Below are 19797 nucleotides of genomic sequence, written 5' to 3'. Positions count from 1 at the left end.
GTCAAGGCCAGCAGTGCAGTGGGGTCCAGGAGGTCACTTTGACTTCAGAGATCATCATCATGCTGAACAGAGTGACACAAAGCCCCCTACTGTCCATCTGTGAGGACGCCATATCTGTGGACACATAATCCTCCATTTGTTTGACACAAAAGAAGCCTTGGTGGCCTCGCCAAAACTCTACATGATGGGATGGCGTCACCCCTGGCTGACCAGAATTGGGCAGTGTGACGTTTCTGCTTTGGCATTTCACACTCTTCATTTTGGGTGACTGGTGAATTTGAGCGAATGGCTGCTGGTCTGATGAGCCCTCGTCCCCTGTCCAGTTGGTCACTCTGATTGTCACCGTTGGTTGGTTGAGCCCTGACATACGACTGACTTTCAGATTTGCTTTATTGTTGTACAAAGTTGCACCCAGACGGACCGATGGCAGCACAAATATATACAGGCTTATGCCATCAGGGGGCAGCACCACAACCTTTTGGCTTTGGAGAGGAGTTTGACAGGAGGGTCTCATTGAGTTCAATACAAAGGGCACCCTTAGGGGGTCTTCCTACTTAGTTGGACGCTACCTGGCTGGGATGCCCAATTCATGGGCGGATGGTGGAGGACAAACCTTAAAGTTGTTTAACTTTGCAATGCCCACCAGCTGGCAGCAGCAGGACTCTGAAGCTGTATTCTAGGCTGCTGCTAAGGATTCTGGGAAGTGTAGTTTGTGTTTTGGAACAGAGTGGGATGACTGAGGTGGACCCCAACCCCCCTCTCCCCCCTGGACAGCTGGACATCTGTTTGTCCTTCTGGTGTCTTGTGGGTACTGGGCTGCTCAGCATTGACAGCGGTGGCACACTGGGTGCTGTGAGAGAGAAGATGACTTTTAGGCCTCACTGCCATTGGGTGACGTCACGTCAAGGCTGTGACACTGGAGTGTGTGGTGCATTATTGCATTATGGGATTGTTACTAATAAGAGAGCAGGACAGCACAGGACACGCTGGAGTTCTGTCATCTGATTTTAATTCTGCCGTTTAAGTGACATCACAAGGTTTGATGAAGTCACCGGCCTGCCAGCCTTGAGTGGCTCCTTGGCATCTTTAAGGAAGCTGAAGTGCGTCGTCTTCATTGCTTTTTCTGTTTGTTCATCAGATACCCTGAAAAGACAAAGACAACGTCTGCCATTAATGTTTGGTGCACAGGTGGGCTCTCGTCCCCGCGCTTCCTTTTATCGACTCCTAAATGCCATCGGCATATTTTGTCATTGCTGATAACAATGATGTGTCCGTCACTTGTCCTAAGGGGGCGGGGCCTCCTACAAAATAGTTTGGATTTTTCACTTTAAATATCCTGCTCTTAAAAAATGTTTTTTTGTGGTGACCCAGGGTCCTGTTTGGTCTTCACCATTGTGAGACCCTCTGGTGTAACTTTTTACAGGGAGACCCCCAAACTGAACTAGGCCTCACCGTTTAAGGCCTGCTGCATGGAGCCTGACCTGGCTGTGTGTGTCCTTTCTGTCATTTGTGGCAGGCCGAGTCCCCAGGCCTCAGGGAGAACACCGAGGTGTCACTTCATCGAAAGCAGGTGACCGAATCTAACAAAGCGTGAGCGCCAGACGGTGTCGTGTGGCCAACGAGATGTGAGAATCGAGGACAGGAAATGCACCGACAGTCTCAGAGCACACGATTGGCTGAGTTGCACCAATGACGTCACAGTGTTAGCCACGCCCCTAGGCACCATGTGAAGCGTCACGGTAACAAAACTACAAGATGATGTCGGGTACAAAAACTAAAACTGTCACCGTCCTGAATAACATAATGACAAAAAGGACAACGAAATGACCAAAGTGAATGTCAGGGTGAACTCCGGCTCACATTCTACGGCTCGTCTCTCCGGTTTGTTTCAAGCCTCACGAGAATCTTCTTCAGTTTGGAACAATTCAACATTCAGTGCTTCGTGACGGTGGGCATCTCGCGACTCATCCCTCCATTCATCTGCTCACGGGTCACCCGGGGCCATCCCATATGGTCCAGTGTCACGGTCACCAGGGTCACGGGGCACAAAGCAGGAACAGAATGCATACAGCACACCCATCCAAAGTAAAAGTGGAAAACAAAAGACTTACGAGTGACTTGAAAGACCCCATAAGTACCCATTGTAATCATGAGAGCCGTGCCAAATAGAGCAGACGTAGTCATCTTCAGGACTCCAATGGCCACCGCGCCTTTAAAGACATCTATGGCCAGATCCTTCCTGTATTGAACAAAAAAGAGCAAAACATACAGTGTAGGAAATCAGAAACTGCACTTCTAGAAAAGCCCACCCAGTGCCTCCTCACACCCGGGGGTCTCACAACACAAACACAGAAGATTTTTCTGAGAACTCGAAAGAAGCAAATGAAGAGCGGCACGGCCTCAGCCGGGGTCCGTGGCAAAGCCCACTTTGATGTCCTCCTCGCTTGTTTCAGTTGTGTCCCTGCTGTTTATCGATTCCTGATGTTTGTGTGAATTTCCCCTTCACAAGTTTCCAGCTGTGCCCCCCGTGTTCTTGAGGACCTCATCTTAAAGTCACCGTCTCGACCCACTGGACTGATTCACTTCACCATTTTAAACTCTTCAGTCAGGTCTCCTCTTCATCTCCATAAGGCTCAGCTCTTTGAATCTTCACTCATAACTCACCCCCTGTAGCCCCCCATAATCAGCCTGGTTGCTCTTCTCTGGACCTTCTCTTGTGCTGCTATGTCTTTATGGAGACCCAAACTGCACCCAGGACTCCAGATGAGGCCTCACCAGTGTGTTATAAAGCTTGAGCAGAACCTCCTGTGACTTGAACTCCGCACATCAAGGGCTATATAACCTGACAGTCTGTGAGCCTTCTTAATGGCTTCTCAACACAGTCTGGAGATCAATAGCTGAGAGTCCACCACGACTCCTAAATCCTTCTCATAAGGTGGACTTTAAATTTTCAAACCTCCCATTGTGTATTCAAACATCACATTTACTTCTGACATGTAACTCTTTACATTTACTGACATTAAATTTCATCGTCTAAGTCCCTCTGTGATGATTTAATGGATTCCAAATTATCTGCCAATCCACTTATCTTGGTATCATCTGCAAACTTCACCAGCTTGTTCCTTATATTCCTATCTAAATCATTTATAGATATTAAAAATAGCAGCGACCCTAACACTGCCCCTGCTGGTCACCACTCTTAACTTCACCCAATTCTGATGAGGTTTCTCACACCATCACCGTCTGCTTCCTATGTCTGACACCCCACACCCTGACCTGCCACTTCTTTTAGTTTGATGCCCACCCTCTCATGTGGCACCTCATCAAATGCTTTCTGAAAGTCCACATCAATCATCTCATCTGCTCCTCTCTGGTCGTATCCTTTTGTTTCTCCTCATAGAATTCCAGCCTGTTAGTAAAACACGACCTCCCTCTTCTGAGCCCACGCTGACTGTCCTGTCCTTGCCAGGTGTTGCTCCATCTTCTCCTTAATAATTCTTTCCCTTTATTTTCCTGTGATGCCCATTAAGCTTACTGGCCTGTAGTTGATTGGCTCTGCCCGGTCACCCTTTTTATATTACGTGATGATATTTGTCATTTTCCAGTCCTTCAGAGTCTCTCAGTGCTCAGTGACTTCCTATAAATCTGTGTCAGGGTTTCTGTCTTCACTCGCTGGCCTCCTTAACACCTCGGTGGTGAATCTGATCTGCTCCTGGTGATTTGTGTGATGCCAGCCTCTTTCATCTCAGCAGCTCTTCTCTAAATCCCTCGGCACCTCCTTAGTAGTCCCTGTTACTGCTCTGAGGTTATCCACTTGTGAAGACCTCATTAAAATGTGACTTTAGGGGGTCCGCTATCTCACTGTCTGTATCTTTTAATCCCCCTTTACTACTCCTGATGCTCTTCACCTCCTCCTTGACTCTTCTCTTCCTATTTTCAGGGTCTCTTCAGTCGTTTTCTCCTCATCTGCTGTTCCTCTCCAACTGTCTTTTATCCTCCTTGATGTCCTTCTTAATGGTTGCCCTCCTCTTCTCATACGCCCCATGATTCACTTTGCAGTTATTCGTTTTATTCGTCTGTTTTTTCCTTTGCAGCTCTTCTTTTTTAACTCTTTATTTACCCACTAGATGTTTATTTTCACATTTCCTGTTAATTCCAGATGTTTGTCCCTGTCCTGCATGACATGTCAGATATTTTACCATCTGCTCCACTGCTCCTCGATTGTCTCCACGCTCAACAGCTTCTCCCTGTCCATCCTCCTTCGACTTTGTCACATCTGCTCAAAATTTAACTTAATACTTTTATTTTTGTATCCACACTCTTCTAAACGCTGAGAACTGTATTATATTGTAACGACCCGCAGCAAGCTGGTGGAGTGGCGCCTCATGGGTAATTTATGTAAATAGTTTGTGGGGAATTTATGTAAAAGCTTATTGTTGTGTCAAAATTAACCACGTGTAATTGTCTTTCTTGTTGTAAGTGTTGTATGTGTTTGTGCTCAACCGTGGGGTGGGTTGGGTTGTCGCCGTCCGGGGTTGTTGTTATTGTAAATAGTCACCATCAATGAGAAAGATGGCTCTGTAAATGACCTTGACCATGGCTATTCAATGAGTTTTAAGCTTTGTTTTACTGGCTATCTGTTAATAAAAGATACAACAGGACAGAGCTGTATCATTGCTAAGATTCTATCTAAGCAATTATTGCGACACTTTCGGAGTCGCGGCGGTGTATGGGACACGAGTGCTCGTTATCTGAAGAGCTGGGTGCTGCTGCATAACGCTGGCAATCCGCTAGCCGCCATCTTGGGAGAGGTGCACGCAGAGTTCGGCTCTAAAATCTTTAAAGACTCCACCACGGGTCGCTACAATATTCTGGTCACGTGACCCTAGTGGTCCAATCACCTTGACCCCCTCAGTTCCTCCTCATCATGACAGAACACTAAATCCAGAAAGGCGTCACCCGGCGTTGGCTCTTTAACATGCCGAGCTAACAAACAGTCTCTGATCACGTCTACAGACTCCTGCTCTTGTGCTCCTCCACCTGTGAGGTCACCTCAGGTAATATTCAGGTAGTTAACGCCCCCCATGACTATAATGTCCCCCCCCAACCCTCTTTAATATCACTAACAGGGTGTGTCTTGAAGTGACTGTCTGCATTGGGTGGTCTTTAACACACTCCTACAATAAGACCTCTTTCCATAATGCTGTCCAGGTGAAGCCAGACGTCCTCACTAAGACGGGCTCATCATAATTCTGCTCTGCTACCTACGACTCCAACTCACTTGTTTTATTTTTCATATTTCTAGCATTAAGACAAGCTTTGTTTATCGTGTTACTTATTTTATATTTAAATGTTGGGTTAGAATTTACATTACTACACATTTTCATTTCTGCTCTATTGTTTGTTCCACCATGTTCAGATTTAAACCTGGCCTGTCCTAAACTCCCTGCCGCCCAATCCTCAGCCAGCCTACTCATACGCATCCCCGATACATTGGTGCCCATCCAGTTCTGATGTAACCCGTCATGGTGGAACAGGTCCCATCTGTTCCAAAAGGAGTCCCAATGCCCCATAAACCTATACCCTTCTACCCTGCACCAAGATTTGAGCCACGTTAAGCCTTCTCTCCTCAATCTTACCTGGACTGGCGTGTGGCACAGGCAGAACTTCAGAGAAGACTACCTTGTCAGTTCTGCTCCTCAGCTTGGTACCTAACTCTTTGAATTTGGATCGCAGAACTGACAGACTACCCTTATGTATGTCATTTGTTCCAACGTGGACAATGACAACTGGATCCACCCCCGCTCTGGCCAAGAGCCTATCCACCCTTCCAGGGAGGTCTCCCACCTGTGCTCCCGGAAGGCAACACACCGTACGAGACTCTCTCTCTCTGGAGCACACCTGCGCTTCAATCCCCCTAATGATTGAGTCCCCAACTATCACTACCTCTCTCTTTTTGGGAACTGGTTTTGAGGTGGCCCGTTGGGGCTCCTCAACCCTGCCTACCACCTCAGAATTATCAGAGTCACCGTCCAGCTCCGCCAGGACATGATAACGGTTAGACACTTCTAATTCTGGGGTTGATGCCCCCGGACAGTGTGCACCCTTTACCTTACGCCTTGCGACCGTGACCCACCTATTCCTACCTGTCTGGTCTGGAATCTCCTCCCGCCCACCTTAGGGGTGCCCACTATCTCTCTAAAGGACACCTGGGCCAAGTCCGCCAATTCTCTATTACAACGCAGGTCAGTTCAGCGACCCTGAGCTCGAGGTGCTGGATCAGCTGGCATCTCTTGCAGATGTGGCCCTCATAGACAACTGGCTCTTCCAAACCATCATCTAAAAAGTCCAACATCCAGCAGGACTTGCATTGCACTGGCCTCATTATTAAAATTTGACTTGGGATTACTGCGCTGCCTTAACTTTGTTTTCTTATTAAGATTAAATAATTATTTTAAATGGTGACACTAAGATCTGCTCCAGATATTTGACAACTTCTGTCCCCTTCAGCTCCTGTCCTGTTCTCCCTCTCAGCTGCCTGCTGTTTGTCTTTCTGTGACTTTTCTCCGTCTCTTCTCCTAACTTTGCGCTCCTCTTACTTCTTCACTCGCACTCTTTGTATTAATGACCCCTAACGCTGTCGCCCACTTAACTGTCCTCTGGACCCCTAAGGACTGTTTAATCTAAAACTTTACCACCTCGTCTGCTCCTGCAGCCCCTCGTGCCTGATCGGCGTCGTAACGCTGGCCGCCCGCTGAGCCTTCACCTTCACTGCTTTGAAGTCCGCCTTTAAACTGAGGACTCGCTGTTACGACGGACGACGCGGTTATCACCTTACAGACGCCGATATCAGTCACTGCTGCTCTCCACAATAACCCTCCTCGCTGCCAATTCAAGTACAAAGAACTTTTCCAAGCGCACCTCCAGACTCCCAGCTAAACTTTTGCTCTTCTGCGGGTGAAAAAAAAAGCAAACAAAAGTCTTCTAAAGGGAAAAACGCTTCAAAAATTCCCACACGGCTCCTTAGCGTCAACCAAACCCCAAGTTTTTAAGAGCAAAATGCGTTTCTTTTACTTAAATCTCACACCGCAGAAGAGACCAAGAACTCTCAACAGCCTCTCGCGTCAGCGCGTCCACCTCAAGCCTGCTTTCTGTCCCCTCCTCTGTCACCGCCACTCCTCTCCCAGCAGGCTTCGTCACCTCCCACCCAATTCTGGTTAGGAAACTGGAAGGATGGAGAGTCATAATGACGACCCTTATAATATCCTGATATATCAAAATCAATCAATGGGGTCTTTTCTGTTATGTGAGGCAAACATTCAACTCAAGAGCCCCCCATTACCAGTGAAAGCAGTTGGCTGGCATGTAAAGAAGCTGGGCAGAGGGTGACTTGTGGCACAATGAAGATGAGGACAAGTGACAGTGGACTGGAATAAAAAGAGAAGAGCCGAGACGTGAAGAGCAAATATGCTAATGGCGTGAGGGTACAAAAAATCAACAGCCGGGGGTCCAAGCCCACATCACCAGCCAGTTTAGTGCTGCCAGTCGGGGTCTTGTGGGGTCTGCCAGATTGGCTGATGCTGATGTCACTTTACGTGACTGTAAATCGCTGTCCATGTGCCATTTACTGACTGAGTGCCAGTCTTGCAGCACAGGTTGGTGACACCCCTTTTCATCACAGACACGCGGGTCTTCAGTTTGTGTGGTCCAGAGCCCCCTTTCTTCCTCATCGTCATACACATGCAGCGTGGCACTCACTGGCTGTCAGCTCTCACGCACACACAGAGTCCCCCAATGACAAAGTCAGGCTGCTTCAGTTTGATGAGCGCCCAGTGTGACTGCAGACCACCCTCTAGGGCAGTGGTGGCGAACCTATGGCACGCGTGCCAAAGGGGCACTCAGAGCCCTCTCAGTGGGCACGCGCCGCGCCCGAGCACAGAGTTCGTTACTATAAAGCCAGAGGAATGCGGGCGGGCTGCTCCCTCACCGCTCCCCTCTTCACGCGCGGAGGACTTTTCTCACATCACCCGCCCCTCTGCCCAGCAGCCCAATGGGAGCGCTTCCTTCCTCTCCTGTCTGGGGTAAGGCGGCGGCACACATGCTGCTTGAGGGTGCGGCGCGGACTGCAGCCTTTGAGTCTGTGATTCCCGTGGTGGGGTTGGAGGGATGTGGTATAGCGGGTCCACAGCTCAAAATTGAAAAGGCCAGTTTTAACAGATAATTGCCGCACTCGCGCTTAAAGGGGTTATGGTAGAGTGGCGGAGCGGTTTCCGGGAGCTTTGTGATGCGGGCAGTCCTCGCTTAAGCGCACAGGTGAGGAGTCGTCCGCATCTGTAATTATTGCCGGAGTTGCTAATCGCCACACCTGATCCACGACCCGTAATATATAATGGAAGCTTTGGGGCGGAGCTTAATAGGGAAGACCTGCGTGAAACACTTGAGAGGATAGAAGGGATGACAAAGGACAGCACAGTTAGTTATGAAAATGAAATCCTTAAAGTGTGGAATTCTCTGCCAAATAATCTTAAGTCAATGAAGGCACTTGAGATTGCTTTCCTTACTTTGTTTGGAACATCTTATGCTTGTGCAGCTGTTTTCAGCTTTGAATTAAATCAAATCTGACACCAGAAACAGACTAACAGATGACCTGAGTGCTGCATGTGTTGCTCTCAAACTTACAAAGTATGAGCCAAGGTTAGACAAATTATCAGCATGCATACAACAGCAAAAAGCACATTAATTGTTCAAAAGCATACCGAATGCAAACTTTTACCTTTCAACAAAAAGTTGTTTGTATCATTGAAAGCTCCGTTATTATGTTTTTCTTTTAAGACAAAAGATGTTAATGTATGAGTGGCTTTTCTAAACTAAAAGCTCAGTAGATAGACAGACAGACAGAGCATCAGTATTGGCAGTCCAGTCCAATTTATCATCCAGCTGCACTCCCAGGTATTTATAGGTCTGTACCCTCTGCACACACTCACCTCTGATGATCACGGGGTCCATGAGGGGCCTGGGCCTCCTAAAATCCACCACCAGCTCCTTGGTTATGCTGGTGTTCAGTTTTAGGTGGTATTCAGGTTAAATTGCCATGTTGGCACTTTGCGATAAATAAGTGGGTTTTGGATTGCAGTTTGGGCACTTGGTTTCTAAATGGTTCACCATCACTGCTCTAGGGGTCTCTCACGTAAACAGCCCGACATCACGAGGCGACCACCGCAGGCCCTCTTACACCCTGCTTAGGATTAGGGTTGTGGGAGGCTCATCTGACTCACGGGCATATCGTGATGGACAGATGTGGTGCCAGTCTGTACCCGGCCTGTGTCGTGGGCACTGCAGGCTGCACTCAGAGCATCTCTTTTATGGGATGTGTCGGATGTGTCAGACTGTCTGCACCTCGCTGAGGTTACGGGAGTGAAGGCTGCAGTGAAAATCAATGGAAAATCCTCTCAGGACCACCCAAAAAGACATCAATCAGTTACAACGAGTGCAGAATGGAGCTGCTAGAATCCTAACCAGGAAAAGAAAATCCGAGCACATTTCTCCAGTTTTAATGTCACTACACTGGTTACCTGTGTCATTCAGGATTGACTTTAAAATTCTGCTTATGGTTTATAAAGCCTTAAATAATCTCGCTCCATTTTATATATCGGAATGTCTGACACCTTATATTCCAAATCGTAACCTCAGATCCTCAAATGAGTGTCTCCTTAGAATTCCAAGAACAAAACTTAAAAGAAGTGGTGAGGCGGGCAGGCGGCCTTCTGCTGCTATGAACCTCAAATCTGGAATAGCCTGCCAATAGGAATTCACCAGGCTGATACAGTAGAGCACTTTAAAACACGGCTGAAAACACATACTGTAACATGGCCTTTTTATAACTTCACTTTAACTTAATCCTGATACTCTATATGTTCAATTCTTCATAATAACTACTCATGGTGGCTCTAAAATCTGTACTGACTTGACTCGGGCTGACGGACAAATACGGAAAAACAGAACGGGCACCTGACATCACCGCGGGACTCACAAACTCCTCACTGTCTGCAAAGTAAAACAAAATGAATCAAATGACACGCTGGGGTCACGTGTGTGAAGTCATAAGTCCTGCTGTGAATTGTGGCGACCTGCCTGCAATGTCATTAATGGCCGGGAACAACGAGGGAGGCGCCACACCCGTGGAATGCACGCGGCTCGTCTTCGTGTCCGTCTTTTATTTCCTTCACGGCGTTCACCGATACAAGTTGTGTGCTAAAGACAAGAACAGCAACACAAATTGAACGAGAAAAAAAAGAAAAAGAAAAGTCGAAAATACAAAGTGCAAGGAACAACCGGACTGGAAAATCGAGGCTGCGAAACGACTGACAGCGCGGTGCCAACAGGTGGCAGAACTGAGCAGCGTAAAGCGCCTTTGGTACTCCGGAATGGCGGCCTCTGTTACCTCGTGGAGACGACCGCAGAAGAAGAGAAGGACATCCGAGTGTGCGGCGTGACAAACAACCACCTCACGGGGCCCAAATGCCAGTCCATCATCTGCCACACATTAAAACATGCCACCATGCTGAGCGGCGCCCTCCCGTCCAGTGTCCCTCCTCGGTGGTCTGTTTGGACCTTTTCTTTCTTTCCGTTTGTCTATCTATTATATAGCGCCTTTCACTCTATCTATCTATTAGATAGATAGATAGGAAAGGCGCTATATATAGGAAAGCGCTATATAATAGATAGATAGATAGATAGATAGAGTGAAAGCACTATCTATCTATCTATCTATCTATCAGTAACTTTCACGTCTATCCCTTCCTCTTTCTAGCAAACCCGTTTTTATAGAGATGGCCTCATTTCGAATGTCAGAGGCGACTAGACGCTCATCCTAACGGCGGACTGACTTTACTTACATGATCAGCATTTTCGTTTTTATTTTCTGTCCTTTTCTTTGAATGCGCTCAGCTCCTTCAGTGTCTTTATACTGTCGCCAGCACACTTTGATCCCAGGCGGGGGTGTTTGTGTTCAGATGCCTTCATTTTCCACGTCTCAGATTGCTGCGCTCATGCAGAAGGCGGCAAATAAAACCAAAGTTCAAGTTTGCAGTGACCTGTTTGCCCAGTTTGCAGTGTTTCATCCCCATTGATTCGTGCCATCTGACTAGGGGCACCGATACTTCAAAAACAAACACTTGTTGAATGTGATCAGATTCCCTGGTAGGCCTGGCCCGCTGCGCCAGTCCTGGATCATTGAGTATGTTTTGAAGAGCAGCGCCCTTTGGTACTCCGTGATGGCGGCCTCTGTTACCGTCAGAGAGAAGAAGGCCAACTGCACCAGACGAGGGCGGAAAAAGAAGGAGGAGACGACTGCAGAAGAAGAGAAGGACATCCGAGTGTGCGGCGTGACAAACAAACACCTCACAGGGCCCAAATGCCAGCCCGTCATCTGCCACACATAAAGACGAAGCCACAATGCTGAGCGGCGCCCTCCTGTCCAGTGTCCCGCTCTGTGGACCGTTTGAAACTTTTCTTTTTCTTTGTTTTTCAGGATCAGGTGGGACTTTTTAATTAAAACTCTCCGTTCAAGGCCAGCTGCCCAGAGTCATCTTGTCACTGCAGCAGATGACAAAGGGATTGGGTGTGTGTTTAAGAAAGAAGCCACATGGGGACCTGCAAGGTGACAACAACAACACTGCATTTCTTTCTTGAACACAAAGACACACAAACGACGGAGCTGAGAGCGCATCACAAGATGGCCGAGAAGGGGCTACACGGTCATGTGATTAAATGTTTATCTGTCTGTCTAATCCTGCCTACTACAAAAAAATTTAATTATATTATATAGCGCTTTCATATCTATCTATCCATCTGCAGCAGAACTCTTTAAAATTAAATTGCAACAAAACTGAACTCCTGCAAATCTGGGCTAAAGTTCAACTTAATAAAACGAGCTCCTTCCCAGTCCATCTTGGCGGTGATCTTATCAGACCTCCCTCTACTGCAAATAACCTTGGTGTCATTTTGATTCCTCCTCTCTTATTCAACCCACATAAATCACATTAAGAAACTTTCTTACTTTCACCTCCGTAACATATCCCGTGTTCGCTCCTTCCTCTCCTTTTTAATGCTGAGAAACTTGTCCCTGCTTTTATCACATCCCGCATCGATTATTGTAACTCACTGCTGGCAGGTGCCCTTCTAATCTTGTATCACAGCTCCAGCTTATTCAAAACTCAGCTGCAAGAGACCTTACTCACCAGCAGCAGCGAGCACATCACACCATCCTGCTCCGTCTTCACTGGCTCCTGTGTCGCACAGAATCGAATATCAAATCCTACTAATAACCTACAAAGCTTTAAATAACCTCAAGACCAAACTACATCAGTGACCACCTCCATCACTATGTGCCTGCCCGCTCACTAAGGTCCTCTGATTCTGGCCATCTTGTTGTGCCCCACACTAATCTACACTCCATGGTGACAACAGGGCCTTCAGCCGTATAGCGAGTGCCCAGACTCTGGAATGACCTACTGATATTAATCAGGTCAGCTGACTCTAGGAATTCTTTTAAAAACAACTCAAAACTCATCTGTTTAGGAAGGCTTTTAGCTCAACTTGACTTTATTGCCTTCTCTCAGATTACCTCTCTGTCAAGATGCTCATGTAACCTGTATGTGTGTGCGAGACCATCGATTATGTTGTCTCTTAGGCTTTTTCTCTGAATTCACTGTCGTAATCTTCTTTATTTATTTAGTTTGTACAATGCTATGTACTGTATACCCTGCCGTTCTTTCTTATATTCTGTAAGTGCCTTGAGCAAATAAAATATATTATTATTATCTATCTATCTATCTATCTATTGTAAACAAGGCGTTATATAGTGCCCGACCCGCACAGAATACGCAGAGGCACGTGTTCACACTCAACGATCTTTTATTTTGTTTCTTCAGCTGTGTGACACGTCTTCCCATGCCACACAGCCCAAACACAGTCCCAAGCACAAAACCCAAACACAGCCAAACACTTTCCTGCTCCACCACTCCTCCCAGGCAACCTCATCCTCTTCCTCCCGATTCTGGCCTCGATTTCTGGGAGGCAGGCCCTTTATACCCCACCCAGAAGTGAAAGCAGGTGCTTGACCAGCGTTCTTAATTACACCTCCGGGTGGGGCTGATAAACCATCCAGTGTGGTGGCTGGTTCTCTGCAGCACCCCTAGCGGCCACCCCATCTCCCAACCGGGCTGCTGTGGTGGACTCCATGTCCCATGGAGCCATGGGGAGATTGAGGAGGAATCCACTGCCAGGAGACTGCCCCAAGCGCCTGGGAAGGTATTGCAATGTCCATGATGGCTCCCCGGGACATATGTGGCAGAGGCATCCCGGCTGAGCATGTGACCCAGCTGTCCGTCACACTATCTATCTATCTATCTATCTATCTATCTATCTATCTATCATATAGTGCCTTTCAATCTATCTATCTATCTATCTATCTATCTATCTATCTATCTATCTATCGATCTATTATATAGCCTTTCCTATCTATCTATCTATCTATCTATCTATCGATCGATCTATCTATCTATCTATCTATCTATCTATCTATCTATCGATCGATCTATCTATCTATCTATCTATCTATCTATCTATCTATCAGTAACTTTCACGTCTATCCCTTCCTCTTTCTAGCAAACCCGTTTTTATAGAGATGGCCTCATTTCAAATGTCAGAGGCGACTAGACGCTCATCCTAACGGCGGACTGACTTTATTTACACGATCAGCATTTTCGTTTTTATTTTCTTTCGTTTTCTTTTAAATGCGCTCAGCTCCTTCGGTGTCTTTATCGGTCGCCAGCACACTTTGATCCCAGGCTGACGTGTTCGTTTTCAGATGCTTTCACTTTCCAGATATCTCAGATATGCCAAAGTTCAAGTTCGCAGTGGCCTGTTTGCCCTGTTTTAGCGTCTCGTCGCCATTGATTCGTGTCATTTCATTTGGGGCGCCGATACTTCAAAATCAAACACTCGTTGAATGTGATCAGATGCCCTGGTAGGCCTGCCCTGCTGTGCCAGTCCTGGATCATCGTGTCTGTCTAGAATGGCAGGGGCACTCACTCGTGTGCCATCAGCACCCGCACTTGAGGAGCAGATGATCTGTGGCCCGTGAGCTCCTTCATCTCTCTGCTCGAGTTCCTGACTTCTACGCTGATTTCATTTCTCGCTCTTTAAGTTGAACCTAATTGGGCGGGAAAATATGGCGCTGAGTAGCGCATGTTGCCACTTCTTCGGTCTGGCAGTTGTGTGGGTGCGCCGGGCAGGACGGACTCACGAAATGCCCAGTAAATCGCGTCTGTCTGTCTGTCCGTCCACCTGTCTGTCTGATGATCGTGACGTCAGCCTGCTGCTGAGCTTTGTGCCCACAAGACCGCCTTGCATTACAATAGTAAGGGAGACAACGTGTTTGTGAGAAACGTCTGCTGTGTTAATAACTGTAACAAACTGGGGGGCAAGAGGGGGGCCGGAGGAATGCAGTTAGCAATGAAGTCAATGCTGGTGTCAGGTGGTCTTAAAAGGCTGATCAGATCGGATCTGCCCTGCCTGTTCTTGGCGACCCCGCCCGCCACACTTTCTGTTTCTGTGCCCACCCATGGAGGAGCGCCCGCACTGAAGGACTGCGGATGGATGCTTTTCTAGCCCCGCCCACAAGCCACGTCACTCAGGCCTCACCACATACCCCCACCCAAAGTACCCCCAAACCGGCGTGAAGACGTTTAGTAAAGTGAATAAGATCGACGGTTCTGTCCTGTCCTCGTTTAACCGCAATCCCGTTTCTTCAAATCCCAAATCTTCACATCCCACCTTCTGTGACAGGACGTGCGTTGATCTTTTGCTCTTCTTCTCGTTTTTTATAAACGCCACATGACGTTTCATGCTGGACTGTTACGACGTCGGCTCTTAAATAAATAATTGAATGTGAAGACAACAATTGAAGGTGAAGACCGGTAAAGAGTAAGACAGCCGCCACCCGGCCCGACTACTACGATATTCTTATTCTTATTATGCAGTTTATTGGTGTCCATTTTATTTATCAGTTCAATTGTGATTCGAGCTTAATGACAGCCTTTATGAAAAAACACACTCGCTCTGCCCTGTAGTGCAAAGGTGCAGCCAACGGAGCGACAGTGACAAGGGACATAAGAGCCTTCCGAGTCGGGGACACGGGGTGACTGCACAGAGGACCTCGGCGTTAATAAACTGCGACCACCTGCTTGTACTGCCCACTGCCATAGTAGATGAGGTCGCATTGAGCCACTGTCGCTGGTCGCGTCTTTAAACGTAGTATTAAGTGGTGATCCAGCAATTTAATAATACTAATACTACTACTGCAACTAACAATACATTTTATTTATATAGCGCATTGTGGTGGAAGTGTAATTGTGTCGCTCCAATCGGGCTGGAATCATCCTGGAAGGGCTGTTAGCTTGGATTTGCCTGGACACCACGGCTCACCGGCTCCCGACCGTTGTTCGGAAGATGCAGGGACTGAAGAGGACCCCAGGAGAGTATTGCAGCTCAGACCAGTGCTCCCCAGCGGTTTTCCTCACACGACCACCCATCCGCTGAGACGGTTGCGCTGTGGAGGAATTGGGCCATCAAGTGGTGAACATCTGAGCACGCCACAGCAGGAGCAACTCCAGAAAGTATTGAGCGACTTTGTGGACATTTTTGCGGTTTGCACCAGAACCTCGTTAGTCAAACACCACATTGACACTGGCCACGCCCCCCATTGGTTTCCCTTTGCAGAAAGAATCACAAAACTATGCAGTTAAGAGACCAGTTAAATGCGCTTTGAGATACAGCACCGACCGGGACGGCAGCATGCCAACGCTGATGCCCTCTCCAGGCGTCCATGCCTCAGCAATGAATGCCATGTTGGAGTAGGGGAGCCGTTCACTATTGACCAATTGAGGCAGTTACAGGCGACATCAAGCACTAGAAAAGGTAAAGGGCTGGTTGGAGACACAAGAACGTCCCGACTGGCAAACCGTGTCGTCACAGGGGCCTGAACTCAAAATACTCCACTCTCAGTTGGGCAACTTGGAGTTGCGATGGCGTAATCTACAGGCGGTGGCACGCACCGGGAGGAATTGACCGGCTACAACTACTGGTTCCCCAGGCTTTGCGCCGAGGTCCTCCGATGGGTCCACGGAGCGCTGGATCCGGACATTACGGAACGCTAAGACAGTGCGTCGACTACGGCAGCGGTTTTATTGGCCCGGTGTCGGCAAGGCGCAGAGCTACGTCCACTGCTGTGCGTCTGGTAAGAATGGCGATTAATTATTTTAGACGGCTAAAGAGCGCTGGACACCGTTCATCGACTGGCCATGTATGGCCCGAAACATTCACCCCTACTTATTTTCGTCTCGTCTATTATTTAAGAATGGCGATTAACATGTAAAAAACATTCCTCCCTTCGTCTCGTCTATTATTTATACCGTGTGCCGCCGAGAGGACTACACTTCCCATCAGGCATCAGGAGACCGCTGTGGCTGATGGGTAGCGCCTGATCGGCCGGGCTGGAGTGAAGGAGGGGGCGCGCCTGTCGCTCAGAAAGTTGGACTGGGAAGACCGCAGTTGGATTGATTGTTTCCGCAGTTGGATTGATTGTTTATTTATTTATTTGTTTGTTTGTTTTGTGCATCAATTTCATTGCCTCGCATGATTACAGCTTTGATCTTTTTTTGGTTGTCTTTTGCCGTATTCCAATTCCACAGACGCCCCATTTCTTGTCATGTTGAGCCTTTTCGAGTCTAAGAGGGGTGTGAGACATTGCGGTTGCATAAGATATTTGAAATGTTAAAATGTACTCTAAATACTCTTGATTACAATAGAAATGTGTCATTTGTCACCCTCTGAGAGATGTCCATTCTGGGCCAGTAAATGATCGAAAGTCAAAAATCACCTCATATTGGCAATCAGTGACCGAGAAGACGTCAGAAATGACACCCCACATGCTTAGCTTTGACATTTGTCACTTAGTATAATCTGGGGGTGAGTCTTAAAGAGCTTGGACCACCGGTGAAGAATCAGATCTCACAAATGTGAGCATAAATGATGATCAGAACCTTGAAACAACATGAAATGACAGTCCAAATGGCAGCCATGTATGTTTTGTGACGCCCCTTGGGTTGGTCCAGGTGGTCTGCACAGCTTCACGTCCTTCTTGTTGTGTTTCCTGAAGACACCCGCTGACTTACTCTTTATCATGTCGTGTCATTTTCAGACCTGTTTAGTCCTGACTAGGGGCTGTGGGTTGGTCTGCTGGAGCCGATCCCAGCCAGCACAGGGCACAAGGCAGGAACAGACCCTGGACAGGACGCCAGTCCAGCGCGGGTCAAACCCACACACACACTGTGGAGCCAGTTTAGCATCGCCACTTCATTTAACTTGAATGTCTTTGGACTGGGGGAGGAAACCCACGCAGACACGGGGGGAGAAGCCGTCACGCGAGTCCTGGTCTCCTTACTGTCTATCACTGGGCCTCCCACTCTGTACCAAAGGGAGGAATGTCCTGTACAAAAACAGGGGACCCCTAAACAGCTCAGGGTCTCCCATTACCAGACATCGAGTCGAGTCCAGCCGTCCATCATGTGTGGCCGTTCTGTCACAGCAGTGAGTCAGGAGGTGATGGACAAAAAAAAAAAGACTGAAATCATTTCAAAGTGTTCAGAAGAAATTAATAGGAGCACAATCAATCAATCAATCAGCCAATCAATCAATAAATCAATCAACCAATAAATCAAGCAATCAACCAATCAATCATTCAATCAATCAATCAACCAATAAATCCCCCTGTCTTGTCATTAATTTCATGTCAACCGTTAAGTGTGTTTTTGTGATCAGCTGTTTATAAAATATTTCTAAAATAGTAAATTCACGAGAATTGTACCCTGATGGCATGCGGCCCATCCAACAACAGCAGCAGACCCCCAGCACTTAGAGGACTGAGGAGCCGGAGAGAAGCCCCCCATGGTTTTCTTGGATACTTTGCTCATTTGAGATGCAGGTAAGTTGTCATAAACTGTCACAGTTAAGAATGCCAGTCCTCCTCAGTGACAATGCCCACCATGAAGTGAGGGTAAGTTTATCAGTGAAGCTCCTTGAACGGGGTGGGGGGGATCTATAAGGGTGGGAGCTTCAGGCAAGTAGTGGGATATCGAGATTGAGGAAGCCATCACCTCAGCGTTATACCAAACTGGTTGAACTGTAAGGTGACTGGACGATGGCCTCCATTCACTGGCTGTCTTTGGTGCTGAGAAATGAGAACATTTAAAACAATCAAAGTGGCAACTTTGTGAAAGCCGACCCTCTAGTTCAGGCCATTCCTAGCTGAAGAAGACCACCGCGAGAGCAGGAGGTAGCTGACCAGGGCACCTTGGTGCCCACTTGGGCCAAATGGCATCAGAGCTCCATCCATGTTTCATTTCTGAAGCCCATTCAGACCTGTGCCACGCTGTGCCGTGCGTCAACTCAGAACAACACAAAAATCCTCAAGTAAGCAACTTAAAGATCATTGAACTGTCCGATGACGGCGACCAATCAGGATACACATACACCGTAGCACCGCCCCATTTATTTATTGAAAATTCAGTAAACCAATGGGATTTGACATACCACTTGAAACCAAAGGAAAGATAAATTAACAAACACCCAATCAATTACAAAGCTCCATATCCAATGAACTGATTGGCTGTGCCTATGGCCAATCAGGGTGGGCCTGGCTGGAGGAGGTCTGACATTTTATTTGGTGGCAGCCATGATGGGCTTTGATAAAACCTGAAGCTCTGCTCTGATTTAACTGGCAGCCGATGAAGAGACGCCAGCACAGGAGTGATGGGTCCTGCCATCCTTGTGCCAGTCACAAGCCGAGTGGCTGCCTTTGGACCAGCTGGAGCTGGCACAGGGACAACTGGTTGATGCCCAAATAGCATAATAGCATGGACAGCCATCTTCGGGTGTTGACCGTGCTGCACGCAGGGCCGCTAAGAGGAAAGGCGCTTTATAAGAACAGACCGGAGAGGACCGGGTGGTTGGTCTTTTTGTATTGTATGCCCTCTTACTCAGCGTGACACGAGGAGCTGTGGTGCTGTGTTTAGGAGCTTTCATCTGCCATGTCATGTCATTACAGTCATCTTCATGTGACAGACCTGCCTGGGCCTTTCTAAATGAATGTGACAAAGTGAAATCAAAAAGGCGCTATATCCAGTTAGCTTGATTTGGTTAGCTGACTGAGAGGCTTCACTTTACACAAAGTCCACTACCTGCCAAGCCAGTGGTGACCACCTCTTAGGACAAGTGTCACTATTGTCACGTTTGGCTTGCTGTGTGACACAAACACCCTCATCGTTCAAGGCGGGGGAGGGGGGGCAGGTGATGTGACTGGTCGGTGGGAATTCATTTGGCGTCAGCCAGTCGAGCTCAGAGTCTTCATGGACCTTCTAGTGAAATCGCACATGCAGTCTGTGGCCAGCAGAGGGCACACCTGCCCAACACATGCAGTTGGCTTACAAGTTCATTCCTGCCAGTGAAGTTCTTACTGAGGTGTGCCAGTCAGCGTGTAGCACGTCACCCCTCTGTGGTACCACGATTAGTGACTGGTAGACATGAAAGGCGCTATATAATGATAGATAGATAGATAGATAGATAGATAGATAGATAGATAGATAGATAGATAGATAGATAGATACTTTATTAATCCCAAGGGAAATTCACATAATCCAGCAGCAGTATACTGATACAAAGAAACAATATTAAATT

At 47.6% G+C, this 19797-nt stretch overlaps 1 long non-coding RNA gene across 1 annotated transcript; it reads right to left on the bottom strand.

Annotated features, from left to right (window-relative positions):
* Window positions 1–998: 998 nt before the first annotated feature.
* LOC120529949 lies at window positions 999–11821 on the bottom strand. The gene is made up of 3 exons (XR_005633822.1): window positions 10896–11821; window positions 2112–2239; window positions 999–1143 (listed from the first exon to the last, which is right to left on the bottom strand). It is a non-coding gene; the product is annotated as an uncharacterized LOC120529949 (long non-coding RNA).
* Between the last annotated feature and the right edge of the window lie 7976 nt (window positions 11822–19797).

This window comes from Polypterus senegalus, chromosome 5, assembly GCF_016835505.1.
Source record: "Polypterus senegalus isolate Bchr_013 chromosome 5, ASM1683550v1, whole genome shotgun sequence".
NCBI lineage: Eukaryota > Metazoa > Chordata > Cladistia > Polypteriformes > Polypteridae > Polypterus > Polypterus senegalus.
Note: the sequence above shows the minus strand (reverse complement) of the source record. Positions and strands in the feature narration are given on the sequence as shown.